The 17,981-nt window shown below is 44.8% G+C and overlaps 1 long non-coding RNA gene across 1 annotated transcript; it reads right to left on the reverse strand.

The window, feature by feature from the left end:
- Positions 1–4,640: 4,640 nt before the first annotated feature.
- Positions 4,641–17,586, reverse strand: LOC146194225 (uncharacterized). Its single transcript, XR_014705841.1, has 3 exons — positions 17,516–17,586; positions 13,666–13,799; positions 4,641–4,958 (listed from the first exon to the last, which is right to left on the reverse strand). It is a non-coding gene; the product is annotated as an uncharacterized LOC146194225 (long non-coding RNA).
- Positions 17,587–17,981: the final 395 nt, after the last annotated feature.

The following is a 17,981-nucleotide window of genomic DNA, read 5'->3' on the forward strand; positions in this document are numbered from 1 at the left end:
TATGACGCACTTCCGGCGCAACTCTGTTTTCGCTTTTAAAGGCGCCCTTAGGGGTCAAGAACATTTCAAATATAAAATTTAAAATTATTCAAAATACTGAGGAGATATAAAAAAGTTCTGTCGCCGGCGCGGCGATGACAGCTGACAATTAGGTTAAACAAAAATGGCGCCGTCTACGTCTCGTTTCCCTACCCACTACTACTGTACGACTACTCAGCGCGCTTGCGCCACTTGCGCCCCTGTTGCTTGCGCCGTTAAGTATAGTTAAGTCGTGCCATATCCGTGTGCCGTGCTTATCCTAGATATTGTTCGAAGCTAGTGTAAAGCCCTCGATTGTGCTCCGCCGTTCCTGCCTTCGCGCTGCTGATCTCCCAGCGCTGACCATTCGGACACTGACCATTCGGCTCTCCAACCAGGTTCTCGCAAATCGCTGTGCGTGAAATAGTCGGCTGCTGCGGATCACCCGCGCCCCTGTTTCGTTTGCTCATTAGTAGTAGACAGCAGGTATCTGTCTTTATTTTTTTAATTTTTTAGAGTGCATTCTGTCGGACGTCAATAGTAGCTAAAAAGCTTCCTACAAGCGCGGCACAATGCCATTAAGCCATATGGCCTAGACTGATCTACCTGCCAGTGCAGACTGAAAGCTTGCTTGCTAAGCATTGCTCCATGTGCTCTGTCTGGAAGCTGAACGGAAACTGTGGCAAGGGTGCAGGCTCTACCGTGATACAGCTTCTGTTTGTAGCAACATAGGTCATCCTGAAAGGCAATGAAATTGCAGTTGCAGTTTTTGGCAGGAAGTATAATAAGCAAGCACGAATATGTTTTGATATCTTGTATTTGACGTGCACTTGATCCAAATATGTATACGCATCTGTTAGCCCAAGTGGCTCTGTACATCTGGTGTTACCAACACAGTTGTACAGTGCAGTTAAATTGAATTCAATATCCTTGCATCCTTGATTATGCTCCCAACACTGAATTGGTGCAAATGAAATTATTTATTGGTAAACAAATGGATGTTAGTTTTTAAATCGCATATAATTGCATCATTAAAATATACTTGGTAGAAATTGTAGACTGAAGGCGCACTTTTTTCTTTTAACTGGGAAAAGAACCCTGCCGCAAAAAATTCACACACACAAAAGAGAGACAGAGGGACAACAGACAGACGCCAAAAAGTGCGCCATGAAGGTGCACTTGTGAAGTAATGAATTAAACCAGGTGTGCATGCTGGCATGAAAATGTCATTTTTATTCCTTCAAATTCTAAATTACGTTACATTTACCATGCATATCATAGTGATAAGGTTTCAGGCATGAGACTTGCGCGATGTCGGAAAGAATGAAACTTGATGTAGGTGCCAAGAAGGCTGGAGCTATAACAAAGGTGACAGCAGTGATCTGATGACCTGACGAAGCACACAATCTGGGCAGGCATACTGGCAGACAAGTTTTCCAGGGATTCCCATATGGCTAGATGGCATCTAGAGCAAGATAAGAAACCCAGAAGAGAAGGAAACCATGTGGTGATGACAGTTGTAAGATTCCTTTACTGTATGAGTTTCAAGACAAGCAGGCAAGAGGGGGCTGATTGGTAGTGTGGTTGGCGTAAGAAGTAGCGTTATGGGAGTAGGCAGAAGGTGGACAAGCAGATGTTTGAAGCAGCATGTCGAGAGGCATTTGGGGATGGTGGCTGCACATAAAAGTAAATCGCCAGCACAATTTTAGTGAGAGGAGTTGTAAGTGAATGTGAAGTATGGGAGAGCGAGGTTCCAGGTCACAGTGGTCTGGTGAAATGTATGTTGCAAGCATATTTGTAGGAGTATGATTGAGGTGCTCGGTGAGGCCATTGATTTGGGGGTGATAGGTGGTGGCAAGCTTATGCTAGTTGGAGCAGGAACAGAGAATGTCTTCGAGAACTTTGGAAAAGAAGAGCAGGAACAGAGAATGTCCTCGAGAACTTTGGAAAAGAAGTGACTGCTGTCTGTAAGGAGTTGATTGTAAGTGTCATCATGATGTAAAATCTGTCAAAGAAGGAAATCGGCGACATCAGTAGCAGTAGTGGCTGCAACTGCACGCATAATTGTATAGCAAGTAGTCTGTGGCAACTACAACCAGAGGGTGACGGGAAATGGGCCGAGAACGTCCAGTTTGACGATAGAAAGTTTTGGAGAGGATGTCAGTAGACTTAAACAGCGCCGGGTAAATGTTAAAGCCTTTCTGATGCTGACGCAGGCAGCTCACAGTGGCACACAGAGTGATAGAGTTGGAGCCAGTGTAATCAACGACACATGTTCGTGAGTGCACGAGACGCCCAAATGACTAGCAGTTGGGAGATTGTGGAGTTTTCGAAGGACGGCACTGCGAAAGTGCGCTTGGGAACAATGAGGAGGAGGTCGGAGCCAGCAAGGTTAACGTTGTGGTATAAAGTGTCCCCGCAGAGGACAAACTGGTATACATAGAAGGGGCAGTCTCAAGGCGGTCGATAATACTGTGTAGCTGGGCATCCTGGCACTGCTCTTCATTAGTGTAAGTAAAGGAAGAGAGTGCAAACAGGTAAGCATTGCAGCCACCGCCAGAAGCCAGAATTGTTCAGTGTGCCAACGGGATAGCGGGAAAGGCAGTCACCACCTGTATGTACGTGACCAGACTTATCGACCCTGTGCACTAATAATATTGCAGACATAATGCCTAACACCCTAGCCACCTACTGGGGACTTTGTGAGAGACCAAGCTCTCGACACGATGGTCCCTGTTCCTCGCTGGTAGATGTCACTGCAGTGCTGGGAAGCTGTAAAAACTGTTGGGGAATGCAGTGATTTTTCACTTGCTCAAGTTGATAACACTCTTGAATAATGCTGTTGACTATAACAGAATATTTGCAGATGAATAACTGAAAAGTATTGCAGGCAGTTCCTTTGAGCGCATGGTGTACCTTGTCGGTGTCACTAAAGCCAGCGTTAATCTTGTGACAGAGTGTCAGGATGTCTTAGATTTAGGGCATGTAGCTTTCTAAAACTGGGCGTGACACACAAGCTGCTGATCATTAGGCCTTCCAACGATCACTCACAGCCGCTCTCTGCAAATTCCTCAACTTGTTAGCTTACCTTCGTGGGTTTCATACTAAATCGTTGCCATGACTCTTAGGTAGAAGATTACGTTGACGGCAGAAGGGTAGCATCCCACTGGTTGTAAGTCCTAACTCATTCATAGAGACTCAGCCAGTCTTTAATATCAGTTGCATCAGTGCTAGAAAAAGTGCTGCAGTTGTGAGGTGGCATCATTACCACAAAGAGCATGGTAGTGTTGCTCCATGACTCGCCGGGCTTAGTTTAATTGGAGGTCTCAGCCTGACAACCATCTGCAAAGCTCTATAGTGAGAAGATTGTACTCCACAATTACGCCAGAGGTGTGATAGGGTTCGGTGCTACGAGGTCTAAGGCATGGCACACAAGACACAGCAGATAAGGCACAGCACACAAGGCACAGCACACAAAAGGGTCTGGTCTGCAATGAGCGCACCATGCACAACACCTTCATTGTCGTCGCTGGCTGTATCCATGACAATATTGCTACAGGTGGAATTCTCACAGTAGTGTCTCACGCTAGTTCAGGCTCAACGGCTGCACTTTTCTCTACACCCTCAGCATCGTTGTTGTCAGGATGACCAAGGCACTTAATTCGTCTTGCACTGACTCATTGCCATTATGTTACACCAGATAACATTGCCTCCTTCACAGAAGTACAATCCCACTGCGTTGTATGTGAGCGAAGTAGTGCGTGAATGTTGTGGCTTGAGGCATGTCACATGCACAGTATCATAAGCTCGTGGTACGGAGGACTTCGCATTCAGAGGGGAAGCGCGATCGCTTCGACAAAGACGATGCTGCTGCCGTGACTCACACGCGTGCTGGTTCCACTGCTGTTGTGCTGCACTGTGTCATTGCTCTGTTGACCCGAGGTCTCTGCTGCTGTCGGTATTGGTTCGCGAACGTGTGTAGCAGTTCGCCTTTGTACGTCTCCCAAGATGTCAACGAAGCTTCGTGGTTCTCGAACGAGTACTTCGCCGGTGCCTCCAGCGAGAAGTAAATGTTCTGCAGCCATTGATCCGGTGTCCACCCGTTGTGGCGAGCAACCCGTTCATAATGCTGTACCCACCCTACTGAAAAAATCCGCATATATGGAATCCGTATTTTCCGTTCATACGCAATTATTGGAATACGGAACTCTGTATGATACAGAAATCGTACGGAATTCCGCATGGTACAGAAATCGTACGGAACTCCGTTGATACAGAAATCATACAGATTTCGTACGATACAGAAATGGTACGGACTTCGTATGATACGGAGTTTATACGACTGCGCGTAGATAGAAATATGGTTCTACATGTTTTGCAGCATGACACTCTAGTGACAGGGATTCGACTGCTCCCAACACTGCGCCGCTCGCTCATCAGGCACCCGAGATGTTTTGCATTTGCTGCCCCATTGAGCAGTACAGCTAGAGCGAGTTTTAGATGCCAGCAACAAATGTTGCAGATGCTCTCCTTTCCTTTCGCGCGCTCTTCATTTCCGCACACTTCTCGCATTTCTTTTGCTTGGAGAAACTAAATGCAGCTTTGAGCCTTCATGCTTTTAACCCTGCAAAACTGTTAGCCAGGCAAGAGCTATTGTGTGACCTTTTTTTGTGGGCGTGGGTTTCGCAGACCTCCCTTTGAAAAAGATTGGTCTACAGGCCCTATGGTTAAGAAAGCCACACCTCGGCTTCAAGGTCGGAGACCTCAAAACAAAGGTGCAGGAAGCACAGAAGCAGCAGCGTCAACAGTAAAAAATTTTTTTTTACTTGGCCCTCATTTCTTAACTTTCAACATGTCTGCGAGACAGCGGTTGACAGAGCTGCGCCGCTTCGAATTTGGTGTGCTCTCCAGGAACTTCAGGGTGTGCTGCTCAACTGCATCTGAAAAAAAAAAAAAAAGAAGCTTTTGATTTCAAGTGCAAAGTGTTTTCAGGCAATCAGAGTTCAAATGACATCTTTCAAGCTATGCAGAGCTGAACAGTATTTGCACTACCCTAAGTACTAACGCAGTGAAGCTTGGCTTATTCTATGGTTGTCAAATGTTGCAAAAGATAGCTTAAAAAAGAAATGAGCTTATGCCTCTTCTCATATGCTCAATTTGTGGCAACAATCAACTTTCTGCTCAGCAGTGTGTATAAGGTCTGCTCTGCAGCAATGTCTTTTACGCTGCTATGTGCAAGTCACGAGCGGCTGGTTCTTAACTCTAACATCACAGCCTTACAATATATAGTACCATACCATATCTGTGACCTTAGCCGTCTGGTATGTGGCTCTTGTGTCAGGCCAATTTAAGCACCTGCTCTATTTTCCTTACCTAAAGCTTCACGGCAGCTGGGAAAAAGCTGTTGTGTACCGCTAGATCTAGCCGAAGGCATCAAATTCTCAGATCTCTCTTGTGTCAGCCATCTGCTTTTGCTTAGTTCAAGCATAAAGAATGCTGCGCCATCTGGTTACACTGATGCTCGTCTCAAGTTGTTTCACAAAATGGCCCTTGCCATAAAAGCCATACTGCCCATTGAAAGGGCATACATAGTTATTCCCTTGCACTGCTGGTGAATTCAAATTCCAGTGGCCTACTTGTTATTTCCACGTTAACGCCTGTATTCACCTTTAGACCTCCCTATTGTGCCTCCACATACACACCACCTATATGACAAGACAGCAGTATTTTCGAACTAAGTAGGCTGTACAACACACAGATCCAGCACTAATGTTAACATCTACATACCTGCCAACCTTCTGATATCAAAAATTTGAAGATTTTTTTTTACTTGCACGAGAGGGAGGGGGCATGTTCAATGTTCCGACTTTCAGAGGAGGAGGAAGGGGGGTGGGGTGGAGTGAGGAGCACTTTGACACAGTGTGAATGAGTCCTAGAATAAACATACACACATACAGCGACAGAAAGCATGAAATGAGTCCTAGAGGTGCGTGCCAAGACATCTGCAAGTCGTCGCCAAGTGTTCTAGCTATGCCTCCACAGCCAACGCAAACTAATCGCGTGGCACTACCACCATTTTCCCTCGGCGCCATCGGTTTGCCATCGCAGTCCTTTAATGCAAGATCATTAATAGCCCTTTTACATGCAATTTCTTCTGGCTTTACTTATTCAGAGACCCAAGCCAAAACTTCTATATTTACTGTGGCAGCATGAACTGTGCACAGCCGCTGCCTACAAGAAAAAGACCACCACACCACTATTGCTCGCAATCTGCAAAGAGTTTTCTTTATGCTGATGCGATCGGTTTCGGGGGCCAAGGCTTCTGGGTAGTGTGATCAGCAGACAAGACATCAGACGGGGTGCAGCAGGTAGATTTGGCAAAGAAGAAGTCTTATATACACTATTTACATGTCAAAACAGGAAGAGGAACTCGGACGAGAAGAGCGGAGCTGAACTCCTTAGCTACCGAGCTACTTAGCTACCGTGGATACAGTTCCGCGCATTAATAAAGCGTCTGGAATCCCCAGTTCCCTAGGTGGAGAAATGAAGTTCAATTGGGCCAGTCCAATCAGTGGGCACGTGCGGTCAACAGAGGCCCGGCCCACTGCCAGAGGCATCACTGGAACCTCCTCGCAGCTTTTCAGAGGAGTGGTGAGGGTCAGCACTGCTGGTGGCAATGTCGATGTTGTGCCTGGTTATTGGTGCAAGTTCGGCACCCGCAGAAAACGCCCTCGGCTGAGGTGTCACGCCCCATGCTCTCGGGAATGTCAAAGCTCTTGACCGGTCATTCCGCTACTGGGGCTAAGCAGCGTGCATCTCCCGTTCCAGGAATCGGCTTCGTTCTTTTCTCGGCTCCCTCTATCAAGAAGGTTGGTTGACGCTCGTCAAGCAGATATGAACGCCTCACAAGAGTCATCTTCCTATGGGAGAATAAAGGCATGACGAGGGTCGCTTCACCCGTTCCGGCCCGGCAGGGTAACTGACCGCCCAGCATGTGGGAATGGAATGCCTGTTGTCGTCGCCGTCCTTGATGGCCGCTGCTCACAGGCAACCCCTTTGATTCTGCCTCGATCTGCTGGAAGCGCGCCACATGAACTTCGGCTGAGATCCCAGTCGTAACAGCTTGTCCACCGCCAAGAAGACGCCACGAAGAGGTCGCAGCTGATTGATTCACCACAAATGGGTGTCACAGTTGCAGTCTGGCTCATAGTCAAACCCTGATGACCTGTATAGCTTGCGAGTCCTCAGTGGAGCATTAGCGATCAGGTCCTAGCCCCCACCTCCGCCAAGGCAGTACATGTCCAACCAAAGAACACCACCTGGCTTTTAAGTTGAGCAACAAGAGTGCAATTTTGGGTGTGACATAGCCCTTGCTTATAGCACGAATCTGGAAACCTGCTCAACCGGAACTGGCCGATTTTTTTTTTCAGCAAAAGGTGCTATTCTGAATATTAAGAAAAGACTACTTCTCATTAGAGCAATGAGGCACATCTCAACATAGACACAAAGAAAGAAAATAACTTTTTTCAAGCACTGTGATCATTTCACGCAAGGTTATAAAATGAAGCTGCTGTAGTCAATGCAAGGTCTCAGGTCCTTGCCCGGTACCTGCACTAGCATAAGCAGAGACATGTATTCCTCTCTGAAGGAACAATCATCCCCAGCTCCAGCATTTGGCTTATTTCAGAAGCTAAAAATCCCTTCTGCTGCGGAGAGACTCTATGGGCACCGTGCAGAAGTAACTCGTGGTGCGGCGCGACGCGTGCGCCCCTCGCGGTGGGAATAACAGTTTCGTAGTGACCCGTGCGCTGGCCGTGCAACGGAGATGCGTAGGATCTGCTGTGTGCGAGGCGCATTAGCCGTTCTTTTGATTCGCGGCATTCTATGGTCACAAATGAATTTCTAGGGTGCAGTCCCTGGGTTGCTGCTGCTGCACACATTTATCACAGGCCTGATAAAATATTTTTCACATTCTCGAATAAGCTTTATGAAGCGAAGCTAAGTTTGGATCGCTGCCGTACAATGAGCAGTGAGCTCGCAATCATGCCAGTTTGCCGCGTCCAGATTTTCCGCGAAGCATTTTTCCCGAAAGAGGACACACTACCTGCCCCTGCATTAGCATCCTTTCTCAACCCGTAAAAAAAAAAAAATGTTTAAAGAAATTGGGCGACTCATAGGCATTAGCGCTATCTGCATGGTGCCAATTAGCATGCCCGATAAATGGAATGAACGTCTACTGGGACCGCCGTGCGCGCCCAGCGGCCCGCGCTCGTGGGTGCAGTCGTTCATTGCATAATTTTTATTTAAGCTGTCCTGTGGTCTATATTTCAGTCTACGATAGCTTGCATAAGCACCAGTACAATGCAGAGCAATCAACGGGAATGAAGTGTTTTAATTGCGCATTTACAATGTTTTGAGCTTAGTTTCGTGAATTTGGCTTGGCAAATTTATTTTTTTGCTTGCTTGCTTTCAGTATTTTTTTCTGCCTCTCAGCTCGTTCCTTTTTTTTTTCCTTCCACACCCTTTCCTTTCACGCTTATGCCGCTACTTTCCTTCTCTTGGGCGGTTTCTTTTGTCTATCCCCCAGCCTCACGAAAGGGCTCTAAAGAATGTGAGAATAACGAACTGTTAGGAAAAGAAGTTAAAATAAGCTGAAATGAAACTTAATTTCATGAAGACATGTTACGCAACATACTAAACACGGGAAGCTGCCGAAAGCCTTGACAACCTACATTAGACGATTGGCCGATGTGTGACCCGCTTTAATCATTTACTCAAGTATTCGCTAAAACTTTCAGCTATGTAGATGAACCCCTTGTCTTCCTGGAATGTAATGCAAACCAAACGAAAGTATCTAAAAAAACTTCCCTATCTGACATTGAAGTGAAGTACTAGCTCTCCGCTTCGCCCTCCTCTGTAGATGTGATTCATAAAGCCCCTGTCTGATTCCGTATGCTTTATTCCTTTAGTTGTGTTAATGACATTTCAATCTCTACTGAAATTTTGAACCTCGAATGATGAGCTGTTTATCATGCCATACTGCTCAATCGAGACTATAGTAAAAGGTAAGTAAAAAAAAAAAACAACAACAAACGTTAGTTTTTTTTTTTTACTTATTTGTAGATGCTTTGAGCAATCTTTTATTTATTTATTTATTTATTTGAAAATACTGCAGTCTCAGAAGACCAAGCAGGTGGGAATATACAGAAACAAAGCAGGTCAGCTTTAAAAAAAAAAAAACATACTTGAAATGGGCGCTTGATTTAACAGAAGAAAAAATAAAGGGATCACACAGCAGCAAATCCAGACCAGTAAATGAATGCCGTACAAGAGCACAAAATATAACACTACACAACAATAGGACATGTAAATAAGGGTAAAAACAGCAGAAAAGTAAAAAAAACATCACAACTGTAATGCGTTTGTTACACCATAATCAAAACTTTCCAAAGAAAAAATGGCTGCAGGCAGTTTGTTCCACTCTATTATTGTTCGTGGAAAAATGGAGTATTCAAACAAATTAGTGCGCGCAGTATAAGGGAGCAAATTATGGGCATGCCTGTGTCTTGATGAGCGCTATAAAAATGGCTGAATATAATTTTGTGAGTTGATGTTCAGATACTTTTTGTAAATTGGAAATAAAAATTTAAGTCGTGCAATGTTCCGCCTAGTTTCCAGTGTTGGGATGTTATTATCTGACAGAACCTTTGATATAGAATCAGTAGCTCTATATTTATTAAATATGAAGCGAACTGCACATCTTTGGACCAATTCCAGCTTTTGTTTGTCTTTTACGTAGAAGGGATCCCAAACCACTGAAGCATACTAGAGTTTCGGCAAGATAAATGCTTTGTAGGCTTGAAGTTTTAGGTTGGAAGGTGCCTGTTTTAGCTTGTGTCTTAAAAAGCCGAGTTTACGTGTAGCAGATGCGCAAATGTTTGTTATATGTTTAAACCACGAAAGAGTGTTAGTAGTTGTAATTCCCAGGTATTTGTATTCATCTACTTGCTTTAAAGGGTGACCATCGATAACATAAGAAAATACACAGGGATGCTTTTTATTTGTGACGCAGAGCAGTACTGTTTTTTGGGAGTTCAGTGTCATGCCAGATACCGTACACCATCGCTGATATTCGTTAGACTGTCAAGTAAATTTCTTTGGTCTTGTTCACATGTTATTTGTTTATAGAGAAGGCAATCATCTGCAAAGAGGCGGATGTTAATATCGGGATGAATGTGAGTAATTATGTCGTTAACGTAGATTAGGAAAAGTATAGGCCCTAAAACGCTTCCCTGTGGAAATCCCGATGAAACTGGTAAAGTATTGGAACAATGCCCTCTGATGTCAACAAACTGGGTACGATTTGAGAGGTACGCATTGATCCAATTTATTATGAAGGAAGGAATACCGAAATGTTTAAGTTTAGTCAAAAGTTTTCTATTAGGAACCTGATCAAAAGCCTTGCTAAAGTCAAGAAAAATGAGATCGACTTGGCCAGCTGAGTCAAGAACTTTAGCAATGTGATGGACTGTTGTTACTAGTTGGAAACACGTAGATAATACTTTACGAAATCCATGTTGGAATGGAGGCAGCAAATGGTTACTTTCTAGAAAATTTGTAAGAAAATGAGACACCATATGCTCTAATAATTTACAGCACGTGGAGATTAAGGATATAGGACGGTAGTTTTCCATTAAGAGACGATCACCTTTCTTGTGAACCGCGATAACGCGAGCAATACGCCAGTCATCCGGTAAAATAGCAGTGCGTAACGAGAGGCTAAAAATGGACACTAATATATGCGACACTGGTTCAGCATAGCGGCGAAGGAAGGAATTGGGAATATTATCTAGACCTGAAGCCAATTTTTCTTTCAGGTTTAGTACGAGTGACAAGACTCCTTCAAACGTAATAAAGTCTGGGTCTGAAGTGGATGGCAATAATATGTTACCTGTCTCATCTCTGGGAGAGAACACAGAGTGGAAATAATTGTTCATAATATCAGCAACTTTGCTTGGGTCCATAATGGTTTCAGAATTTTTTAATATTCGACCAATTCCAACACTTTCAGTGCCAAGGTAGCATTCATTATACCCGCCATCCTGCTCCAAGCAAGTTGTCGAGCGGCTGGCTGCCACCTGTTACCTCCCGTCAAAACTTAATTTCAATTTTGTGACAGAGGACTTGAAAGTACTGTTAAAGAGGCAAATAAGGATCGTTAAAAAAAACGAAAGAAAACTAGCATTCAAGTCGGAATTTGAGGCAGGACGTTCTTTCAACGAAAGAGAAAATTAGACTTGCTACAATTCTGACAAGTGGCAGAGTCAGACATGCATGTGTATTAGAAACTCTAGATCGCTTGCTGTGCCGTGCTGTAAGGTAGTTTTCATTCTCATAGCTGTGTCACTGTATCAGCGACAGCGTGCCATCTGTCATCCTTTCCTTTATCGTCGAGAAAAGTGGCAACCGCCTCACCAAAAAACAACTTAAGCTCTTCAAAAGCCATCTGCTTAATATCAGTGCCTGCAGCATTTTCAGGCCCCGGTAATCTCGTTCTCTAGTTTCCAGGCTTGTCGCTTTTTTTGGGGGGTGGGGGGGGGGGGTGGGGGGGGGGCTTTTTTATCTTCTTCGACTCCAGTTTCATTAATTCCTATTCTTCTTCCATACTCGTTCCATCCTTCTCGGCCGCTCAATTCCCCGCAGCTTTCTTTTATTTTTTTCTGCAGCCACACTAGCTTGGGAGGATGTTCGCCACAAATGTTTTTTGTATTTATCTTCATTTCTACCATGTCTTTTACGGCTCGGCTGCTATCATCTATCAACTTTTGCCAGAGCTAACAAGGGTTCCACGCGTGGCTGCACTACAATAGACGCTATCTCCCTTGATTCATCCGGGGACATAGTGCCCGATTCCCTGCCTTCAAAGTCCTCTCTGTCGCTGACCTGAGCCACTCCGCCAGAATCTGACGCTACCTTGCTTTGCCACTGCCTGGCCCATCGCGCGAGAAAGCTCATTCTTCTTTCGGCTTAGTTCAGCTGCAATTTCGCGGGCTTTCAATCAAGTGAGCGCTTGGACGGCTCGGTCACTGAAGCTACGACCTTTCTCCTGCAGCATCTGCTCTGACCTGTTCGAAAAGAGGTACGGAAACTGCTCCGGCCGGTTCCGTGATACTGCTGCCTCTATTTCCAGAATGCTAAATGGGCCTATTCTGGCACGTGCGACCGGCAGACATGCGTTATTCTTTATGGCAACCTGTTTAATACACGCACAATCCCTCATTAAGTCAGCTGCCTTCACGTATGTGGAGTGGATTACGTTCATGGTGGCCGCGGAATCTCTAAGAACCCGACAATGCTTCCCATTAACCTGCATCTCTTTTAGGTATGGTTCTAGCAGGCGCATGTTTTTTTCATCTGAATCCGCCAAAGAGAAAAAAACCTTCAACTTCCTGCATGTGTTGGCAAAGTAGCCGGGCTCGTTGCATCGGAAACAGACCGATTTTTATCTCGGTTTCCTTCCTGTTGTCGGCTGTCACTTTAGGGTAGTTACTCGACTCTGCCCTGTGGCTTTCGTCTTGCTCCAAGGTGCCGCTTGCTAGGTTTGCAGTCTGGGTTCGCGGAACTTTTCGTTTGCTTTAGGGTTTCCCCGAGAACGCGATCACTCTGTTTCGCACCTAGCATGAATTTCTTCGGCCAGCTCTGCTGCACGTTCTAAGCTTTTATTTCTCGGCCTGTCTTGCACCCACACACGCGTTTCTGCTCCTAGACAGCTATAAAATTGTTCCAGGCAGATCACTTCTATTACTTTGTCATCAGTTCCGAAAGCCTGTTCTCCTCTTTTACCATTCTGTCAGGTCTGCCTTCAGATTGTAAGCGAAATGCGGAAACAACTGATTACGTTGTTACCTGGTTTCCCTGAAACGGCGGCAAAACGCATCTGAGGGATAGGCGGTACTTTTTGAGAAGTGCTGCCTTTGCTTTAGTATAGTCGGCCGCTTCTTCTTTTGTCAGCCGAGCAAGCACTTGGGCTGCCTCACATGGGAGGACGGTCAGCAGTTTCTGGGGCCAAAACTCAGACGATAACTCAACATTTTCACATGCCCACTCGAACTTTACGAGAAAAAGCCTTATATCTTCTCCTAGTTTGTATGGTAGCAAGAGGTTTTTTATTTTAACACTTGATGCTTCCTGACTCACAACGAAGTTTGGTGTGTGTCTCCCAGTGTGTTCTGCCTGTGCTAACTGCAGATCGAGCCGTTTTTTTCTTGATCCCCCTTTAATTCTATTCGCCTTCAAGATCCTTTTTGAGCTTCTCCTGTTCCTCAGCCTTCTTTAACTCTTCTTGAATAAGCTCCCAACATTCCGCTATCCCCTCCGCGTCCGCACCGATGTCCTCAATTGCCCTAATCAGTTCTGGTTTTCTGCGGATGGGCCCACAGTCAATGCCCAATTCCCCAAAGATTAAAACCAGCTCCGGTTTGTGCAACTTTTTTCAGTCCATGACTACTGCAGCAATGGCAAGTCCCTGCACTATGTGGTTAGAGAAAACCAATCTGCCTCTAAAACCACCCTTCATTTGCCGAAGTTTACAAATATCTACAAGTTGTAAAACCTGGCAATGTTCCAAGAGAAGGACCGTGTACTTACCGTACCAGCGTCAGGACTGGGGGCGCAGACCATTACACCGCAGCCATCCACTTGATGCGATCAGGTTCGGGGCCAAGGCTTCTGGGTAGCGTGATCAGGCGGACAAGACATCGGACGGGGAGCAGCAGGTAGAGCTGGCAAAGAAGTTTTATATACATTATTTACATGTCAAAACAGGAAGAGAAACTCAGACGAGGAGAGCAGAGCCGAGCTGAACTCCTTAGCTACCGAACTGCTACTTAGCTACCGTGGATAGCTCCACACATTAATAAAGCGTCCGCAATCCAGTTCCCTAGCTGGGGAAATGAAGGTCAATTGGGCCAGTCAGGGGGAGTAAAATTATGCTATATCTAGCTTTTAACACTAAACAGCATGACGTACGGTAAACAGTGATGAATGGTTTTGTAACGTATCGCGTGTAGAAAAAAAAAAAAAGTCACAGCTCAGCGGTGCGCTACTACACTGCGATGCAAGCAATGACTTCCTCTTGCTCCTTTAGAAAATTAATATCTAGCCACACTAGCATTTTTATTTTCCTTTACTACCCTCCCTACCAAGCTTTTACTGAATTGTCTCGATGCGCTCATATATGCATGGATCAGACGAAGTGAGTGTCTGCAGGTTCTTCGCTAAAATCGGACTAGGAAAACCAACTTCGCTCACGAAAAAAAAAAAAAAAAAGAACCAGGACGGAAATTGAGTAGCCCAAAGCCTTCTGCGATTGGCTGCCTAGCGAGCTGCTTCTGGGTGATACGTGAAATTTTCTACAAACCCAGAACCTGAGCGCGACAGCGCCGAGCGGAATGCTTTGGCGGCCCTCGGCCTGTCACGTCCGTCAACGCTCCACTGCACTAAGGGAGCTTTTGTGATAAACGGAAAAGAATTCTCAGGAAAAACTCAACTTTATAATTTTTGAAGGAAGAACTGGGTAATGCTTGCCCGCTTCGCGTTGGCATTCGGCCCGACAAAAGCGTCCTCTAGCTGCTAAACGCATCGCATAAGCCGTTGGTCGCCGCCGCTGCATTCAACTATTTTGCGAACACCACATACACAACAAAAATCAGTCAATGCTTCGTGAATAATGGCGCGACAAAACAGAACCATACAATCACTAAATTGCTCTTGCCGGTATGCACGTGCAGAGGGCAGCTGACTGAACCACGCCCAATAAGATCCATCAGCCCTCGCATGCGATCGGTGCTCACGTGACTGCTCCCAAGGTGAAAAACGACTGCGTCTCCGGGAATTTTGTAATCGCTCAGCACTGCATTCAGCACTTAATATAAGAACAAAGCGCTCGCTTGGAGCCCCTATCACTTTTCGGTAATGACCTTTGCCTTCGATCTTTGTGGTCAAAATTTCGACATATCCGCATTATGCCCGAAAAATGCTTCGAGATAAACGGGAGTTAATACATAGTACCTATGGGAGGTGAAAGCGCGACATAGAAAATTTTCAGCTTAACCGATTTTTCGAGATATGCGAGTTCGTGTTAACGAGAGTTTACTGTATTTTTTTTACTCACATACCTCACAGGCTCCAACTGGAGTATTATGCGAGGTGGGTTACATAAAAACCTGGGGTGCGAAAAGAAGCAAATAGAACACAGTTACTTGAACATTGTTATACAAATAGTTAACAACCAACCAGAAAGTTGAATGCAGTTAGAAAAACTTCAGATCAAGAGCTGAGCACCCCACCAATCAGCCACTCAAATGACACACTAAGCAATGCATTTTTAGCAAATAGAATCACTAGCCGCTATTTACAACAATGAATTAAGAAGTGAAGCTCTCATTTCCTATTTCTGCCGATTCATTTGGCCGTGCAATGCAAAAGAAAATACTCTTGGTAATGATATTTTTACTTCCATGACCACAAGCTATATAAACAGGTAATAAAAGAAAGTGAAGGAAAAGCCCTATGCTTATGTGTAGCAGACTGCGCACAAAATATCATGCAGTGGAATGTTTACTTCATGTGCCTACACTATGTACAAAGATACTGTCCATGTCTACCTTCTGGCTTCTTAAGTGTTATGGACAAAAGGCTGCCATCAAGGACAAAATTTACTGGACCACTCCACAGCAGCATATCATGCACACTCATGGTAACACACCAGGTGACGAGACTGGCTCTAGGACAATGCATGTCGTTCGTTACCAACAAGCATGCTATTTTTCTGTCACTAAGTGCTGCTTATTGATTGCCAGGGGCGTGCTGCAAGGCACTGTTGCAGCAGTGGCATTCTGCTGACTCACCAGCGCGAGCAGGTGCCTCTTGTTCCCTTGCACATCATTGTGATAATGTACATCTTCGGTACTGTGTATTAGCATAAATACACTGCCGCATGCAACGCATTCATTACAAAAAGTTCCAGTCTGCACGTCGCTGCTTCTTTATATTTGCACAGGCAGACAAATGTTGCAAACTTGAGCATGCACTGGGGAGCACCTATACACAATACCAATGAATCAGGGTAATATTGTAGGTAAAAACAAAATATAAAAAACTAGCTGTGTGGGTATTGCTCATACTTGCTCAAGGTATCAATTGCATCTGTCCATGAGTTATCACTTATGCAAACACCTGGTGCCGAATTCTCTAAGGTGCTGTATGTTTGGTAACGACCCCTTAACTGATGCAATAAAAGTACCAACCATTTTCCTTGTTGGTAGATCATTTAATATGTAGCTCTATTGCAAACTCTCTATTGAGCTCTATTTAGAACTGTGGCAGTGTCCATTCATATTGATACGCATGGAGTGTGGTGGCTCATAGAGGCACAACTGCTTTTTGCGACATTTGAATCAAATTAGCAGATAAGGCAGCTTGGGCAAGTTGGTGACAGTATTCTTGGTACCAGTGGCATAGCCAGAAATATTTTTCGGTGGTGTTATACAACAGAATACAACAGACAAAACAGACCAACCGGAAGGGGAGAGCACGGAAAGAAATGTGGGTGCAATGTTCAGAGAATTTCTCTATTTTCCTCAACGTTACACCAACTTATGGTTTCTGCTTGTATATAGATCCCAAGTACTATATCGAGACCACAGTTCTTACCTGGCCCTTCAAATGTAAGGAGACAGTAAATTACCATTTTAGAAATGTGCTGTTTACAGCACTGCATTTGTTGTTTTATTTTCCTAATATGGCCGTTTATTAAAATGCGTTTAAAAGTGCTGAAGGCAAGCATAATCATAATTGCATAAAAGCTCCGGGGTAAGTGCATGAGACGCGCCTGACCATGCCAATTAGTCAGCAGGGTGTCAGTAGTGCAACAAGAACCTAGAAGCACATTCTTGAGGACCAATAAGAAGCAACCCGAAGCATGAAAATTGGCATGCTTAAAGGGAAGGATTGGGCATGCTCCCAACATTGGCCTTGTCACAAGGTGTCTCACTGTTAGAGTATGTGCAGACATCTAATTAATGAGCAGCTAGTCAAGTTTAGGAAAGTAACCAACATCTTCAATTTCTTTTAAACACAGAATATTGCTAAGGACAATGAAGATGAAGCGAGCAGTGGCACAGGCATGAGCACTTGCTCCAGGCCTGCTCCCATTATTAAAAACCATCCCATCCCATCACCATCGGTCATGCTCTTTCTTCACTAGCTTCCCATCCTGTAACAATGTTTTTCTAATCTTTAGAGACAGGTAAAACTCAACACTGGGGCCCCAAAAGCCCTTCAAAAGAGGTATTCCAGCTGCACAATATCATGGCTTAGCCAGCTGCCAAGCAGCTCATCTTTGGGACTGCTGCAGGTACCACTTCTTACGTAACAGCAAAAGAAGAAGGCAATATTCAGAGATAAACACAGGGGTTTCAATCCTCAGTGCACTTACCTCTTGCTTCTCCCTGCCCTTCCGCCATGTGCAAGATGGGTATCCAATTCCATTTCACTATTCTCTGCAAACACATGCAAACAGAAACAAGTCAAGTAGAGTTTGCAACCTCGTTATAGGTAATTAACAAGAATCTGATGTTTGCAAGCTTACTTCATGCACTGCACAAACAGAGTAATGCATGCATCAATGCCAAACACTTTTTACAAGTGACCCACATTTGACAACTCCTTGCGTGCAAGCTACAATGAAAAACAATGTTTACAGCAAAGAGAAAGCCTTAATAGAGCTTCAAAATGCTTGTTAAGCACATTGTTCTGCCTCTTGGTTACGTAGATAGTGACACTATAACTGGTGGTTGTTTTGTGTATTACCAAGCATTTAATGCTTTAAGTTGCTCGCGAAAAATGAGTTCGGGCTACTGCGGGTGCTGGCACACAATGGCCGTTTTCGGCAGCGGATGTGT

The sequence above is a fragment of the Amblyomma maculatum genome, chromosome 3, assembly GCF_055883805.1.
Source record: "Amblyomma maculatum isolate TAMU_Amacu chromosome 3, ASM5588380v1, whole genome shotgun sequence".
Taxonomy (NCBI): Eukaryota; Metazoa; Arthropoda; class Arachnida; order Ixodida; family Ixodidae; genus Amblyomma; species Amblyomma maculatum.